Raw genomic sequence first — 6,000 nt, 5'->3', positions numbered from 1 at the left:
CATTACATTTGGCAGACGCTTTATAACCAAAGCAACTTTCAAAAGAGGACATAATCAAGCCAACATCATAAGCAAATACAAAGTGCACAGGAAATATACAGAACAACAAGTGCAGTTGCAAAGAGGGTTTTTTTTAATTAATAAAGAGTACACACACAGCACACACACACACACACAAACTAAACTAAACATCATGTCAAGAGTCTGCCCTGGGGCTAGGCCAGCTAAAGCATTAGTTTAGTAGCTTCTCTCGAAAGAGGAAGGTCTTTACTTGTTTCTTGAAGGCTGCAAGAGATGTGCTTAGTCTTGCTGCCTCTGGGAGACCGTTCCACCACTTGGGTACAACAATGGCGAACAGTCTTGACTGGGAGTACCTAGAGCGACTGGATGGCAGAGCCAGACGACTTGTGCTGGATGAGCGCAGTTCTCTTCCAGTAACATAAGGCGTTAGTAGGTCCTTCAGATAAGCTGGGGCCGTTCCTGCGATGGTTTTGTAGGCAAAGGTCAAAGCCTTGTGTTTGATCCGGGCGGCAATCGGTAGCCAGTGCAACTCAATAAACAGAGGAGTAACATGGGTTCTTTTGGATTGATTGAATATCAAGCGTGCCGCCGCATTCTGGATCATCTGCAGAGGTTTTAGCGCACAAGCAGGTAGACCTGTCATGAGTGAGTTGCAGTAGTCAACGCGGGACAGGACCATGGCCTGGACCAGTCGTTGTGTAGAATATTGTGTCAGCACAGGTCTGATATTCCGTATGTTGGACATCTGGGAATCGACAGGTCCGGGTGACTGAGTGGATGTAGTTGGAGCATGATAGCTCATCATCAATCATGACGCCAAGGTTTTTGGTGACTCTGTTTTGGGGTCACGATGGTGGAGCCTATCTTGAGGTTGATGTTGTGACTGAACGACTCTTTAGCTGGGATCACCAGGAGCTCTGTCTTGGCCAGGTTCAGCTCTCATCTCCCCTTTCAACTCCTTCATGTTATTTTACTTCACTTTTATTTTATGATTTATTTGATCTTTTTTACTTGATTCCATTTGTTTTGCATTGTTGTTCATTTATCTGTTAAGCACTTAGAGCTGCATGTCTTGTGTGAAATTGTGCTATACAAATACAGTTATTATTATTGTTACCGGTATTCAAAGCAAGAGAACTCTGGGGGTGGTAGCAGTGATGGTGTTGAGGAGTGTGAGGGTGAGAGTTCAGTCGCCGCAAAATTCAAAATTCACTTGTTAGAACTGAACGTGATAGACGTAGCTCTCCCTGGCAGGTGTGGGAGATGAGAGTGGGGAGCGGCACGCATGTGGGCACACACACAGGACTCCCTCCTTGTGTGGGTTAGTGTTTGATACCAGACTAGGTCGTTTGTTTGTTCACGCACATCACTGCTTTGATGCTGACTACAAAGTCTGTGTGTGTGTGTGTGTGTGTGTGTGTGTGTGCTGCGTTGACCGCGTGTTAGTCAGACGACATAAGCGAGGCGAGCTTCCCGACATGCATCTAAGAAAAAAGATGGCCCCAAGAGATCCCGCAACAACTGTTTCACCGACAACAAGAAGAAAAACATAAATTACTCTTATCAGTAGAAACACTGCCAACACGGCAGTGATAATCATCACGGATGAGTAGAACATTTTTTCTCTCTCTCTCTCTCTCTTTGGAAGACAGAATATAAATGTGCCAAGACAACAGTGCCTGACTAACTCCCAAGCCCGCTGCCCATTTCACTGGCTTTTAGGGTTCAAGTTTTTAAGTCAATGGGAAAATTCCAGTGCCTGTTTGAGGTTGCATGTGGTTGTGGTTTGGGTGCAAGGCGTAGCTGTAGCGCTCGTGACGCTACAGAGGCCCAGAGGAAATTGCACAGGCTTCCTGCATAACCGTGCCCCTTGGCCAGCCTGCAGGTAGACTAGGGGCCAGGCACACACACACACACACACACACACTCAGCCACGACACCTCACTTTTCATGCTTGCGCAACAGCTCACTGTGTTACAAATTAAGACCATAATTTAAGAGTTGCTGGTGTGGGTGAAAACACACACACACACTCTCTCTCTCTAACACACACAGACACACACACACACTGAAACTATCTTAAGTGCACAGTGGCCTCTAAAACTTTCGGTTTTCCAGGAAATAATAAATATATTATTCTTTTTTCTGCCTGCTGGAAAGCTGCGGGATTCAGTAAACATTCCACTCTGCACAGAGCATTTCTTATTCCATTCTTTGCTTTCTCTCTCCCTTTCTTTTCTTTTCCCTCCTTAGGGAGTTTTGAGATGGTTTGATCTTAGCCAAACGTTTTGAATCAACCCACACAATGCTCTAGATGACTACTGGTGCCTCAGGAAGTCATTTGAACAAATAACAGAGGAAAAGGGGAAATATTTTCTCATGTTACACTCTGTGTTTACAGAGCCTGTTTTTTCAGATTTAAGATGGCTCCAGTTTTGGACTGTGATGCCACTCACTGTTCCAGGCCGGCTGTTCTAAAAGGCTCTTTGCTGCCACCTGCTGTTAATTTAGACAGCTGTGAAATGCAGTTTGACATTTTTTGGTTACTGTTCAAGCAAGGCAAAATGTACTAGGCTATTACTCTCTGGCAGGCAGATAAGCCAAATGCAGAATTGTCTCTGATTTGACATGCTTTCAAACTGACTGAGAGCAGTTATATAACTCACGGAGGTTGATAAAAAATACTTTCTTACAAGTTTTCAAGCTGAATATGACACAGTGCATGTAGTTTGGGGTGCAGTGGGTGTGCAAGATGGGACAGACATCACCACAGTCACACACACCTCATCCACACATTCATCTACCTTCATTTAATGGCTATGGGCAGTCAGGCAGTTGGAGGTTCATTTCCACTCTCCACCTGGTGGGGGGCTGAATAACCCTCATTCTACCCAAACATCCTTCATGACTGAATTATCCTAAGCAAGGAGTAAGCCTACATACTTAATTTGAAATGATTTTTAAAAGTAGGCCTATTTCATTTTCTCTGTCTCCTTTGTTGTTGCTGCTCTCATGCTGTTCACCTTCACATGCCTGTAAATGATAAAGCCTGCTCTCTAGTGGACATTGTAGGCAAATGCAGCCATCAGGACCTCATATAATCCCCCCCCCCTCTACTTCATGATATCACTATAAAAAAGACCACTGGTAGGCCTATGGTAACAGATCCCTTCTGTTTTAATGTAAAGTTAATCAGACACAAGGTAAGATTTTAACTAATTTTTTTAACAAGTAAGCGGATTATTAAATGAGTAATTGAATGGTGACTTTTCTTTAAGGCACCTACAGTACACTAGATGAACCAACACTGTAAACCCGGATTTCATGTAAAAACCACACAGTTCATTACATTATAGGCCTACTTAATGGTTTAAGTTCTAAGGCATTACTAACAAACATAATTGCACGACGTGACTTACAATACGACCTCTTTTTGCGCTATGATTGGTCAAATAGCACTGTAGGGCGGGCCTTAGCCAAAGGCTAATTCTAGGCTTTATGTGTTCATGCAGGTTTGATGCCCTCCATAATTGTCCAAACTAATGTATTGAAGTGTAATCTTAGTGGTTAATGTATTTTTGTTCTCCTCCCCAGCCATTGACACCAGAGCTGGGATTATCCTCCTGCCAACACTATTTAAGGAGAGGGTGGAGAACCTGATTATTCTGGGACAAGTAACATGAGTTGGATATTTAACATTTCTCAAATGATTTTAGTTTGGTTTGGTTTAATTGAATGAATTGCACTTGATTTAATCGCATCATTTTTCATTTACAATCTGTCCTGTATGGTGTCCTGTACCCAACTATCGGCGTTAAGGCACAGGACTGGAGAGCTGCGATTGCCGGGAAGGCTGACCGTGTCGTTGTGGTTGACGGGCCTCGGGTGTGTTCCCTGATTGGGGTTGAAGAGGCATTCATCGGAGCGTTCTGTATGTATTTTGTTTTCAACATGGAATACCCTGCCAACCTGAAAAACACCATGACTTTCGTTCATAGACGTCTTGCCAAGATACTACTGAATGGAGAGAAGCTGTCGACACCTGTGACCCGTATCATTAACTTGCTATACTGAACAAAATGCCACCACAGCATCAAGGCACGAAGTGTTTGCGCAGAACGTTTACACTTACAAAATTGATTAAGCACATTCATTGGACTGGTACATGCCCATGAACCTAATTTCAACATCACATGTGAACTGAAAAACTGTCAATCATCTTTTTCGAAGTACCATTCCTTCAGACGGCATGTTTACAGGAAACACACAAACAGCCTTTTCCCCAGCACAGACGACAATGACAATGACAATGACATTACAGGACAGATTGAAGGAGACCTTATTTCAGAATCAATCGAACAAATGCCACCTTCTATGGACCAACTACTAACAGGTCTAAAAGACAACTTATTTCGTTTTGCTTTAAAATGTACAGAACAAAATAGACTTGTCGTTTCAGTGCAACAAGATGTTGTTGATGATGTGCAGTTTTTGCTTTGCTTTTTCAAAGAGAACAATACTCATGAACGGCGTGACGTTTTCTATGTGCGTTACGCCCATTTGTGGGGGAAAACAACCCGTGCAAGTCAATTGGTGATGTTGGGGTTTAATAAACGAAAGATACGGACCTGTTAGTAGGCTAAGCGTTGTTCACGTGCAACATGCTGAAAACGTGTTGTGTTGCCGACAGTTCAAATAATAGAGCCAAACAGCAGTGGTTGAAGCATGGACTGTGTTCATTTAGACAAGCCGATGTAGCATGTAAGTTGATGAGACATTCGGTTTGTTTTCACCCATAAAGGGGCATAACGCACATTTAAGAGCAAAGTACCCGGATGGCCGTTCATGAGTATGATGCATTTATTTCATATCACACTGAGCAGAACAGGTTTAATGTTGCTGAGACAAGTCATGTAATCTACAGACATGGTTGACAAAGCTTGTGGAGTAATTAGGTCTCCATTTATGATGCAAAAGCCTAAGTCTAAAAGTCTAAAATGGATTTAATTGAACCAGTCACCTATACACTTTGAAATGGCTCAGGGGACAAAATTGGTCATTTTTCTTATGTGCCAATTACTTAGGTGCTCAAAAAATACTGTTCTTTGGAAGATGTTTGGGATCAAATACTTACAAACAGTACAAAGTCTAGTGATGATGAGGTTTTGTGTGATTTTACAGATGGGGAATACTACAAGCAACACTTGTTTTTTTTGTTTTTTTAAGAAAATCCACAGGCGTTACGCCTTCATTAATATGAAGATGAATTCCAGATAGTGAACCCTTTGGGTGTGAAAATAACTAAATACAAGCTCTGTGCATTCTATTACACTGTAGGAAACAATGGTGACAAATACAGATCAAAAGTGAACCATATTCATTTAGCGTTGATGGTCCGTTATATCCATTTGAAAGAATGTGGACTAGATGAAATTCTGAAGCCTATTATAAGCCCTATTCCGACGGGACTAGTTTAATGGGAGGACCTGGGATAAAGTAATAATAACCGGGAAATCTAATCCCTTCCGAACGCGCCAGTCCGGTAAAGATGGAATATGGCGGGTAAACTTCACCGTGAGTTTCACCTCCTGTAAAACGGTCCGGAAGAATTACCCTAGGTAATACTAATCCTGTTCGAATGCGACCCTATGTAAAGATGTCTGGTTAAGCACACGAAACGCACAATATATCAAATCTCTCCGGGCTTGCAAACATTACAGCCTTGTAGTAAACAGTTTATTTTAAGGAGTTGTTCCAAGCTTTGTTAGCTGTCAAAATCAGATAGCCAGAAGAACCATTGGTTCTTTTGTTTTTCGATTCAGAACCAAATAACAAAAAAACTAAAAAAAAAACGGCTGGTTATTTCATTATTTCGTTTGAGTGACAAACGAAAAAACAAATTTTGATTTGTGTTTCCAAATTTTATTTTCTACTTCATTTCAAAATAACAGCAATGAAAAAAGCTTGAGGTGCTATTTT

The sequence above is a fragment of the Engraulis encrasicolus genome, chromosome 22 (genome assembly GCF_034702125.1).
Source record: "Engraulis encrasicolus isolate BLACKSEA-1 chromosome 22, IST_EnEncr_1.0, whole genome shotgun sequence".
Lineage (NCBI taxonomy): Eukaryota > Metazoa > Chordata > Actinopteri > Clupeiformes > Engraulidae > Engraulis > Engraulis encrasicolus.
This window is presented reverse-complemented; position numbering follows the sequence as displayed.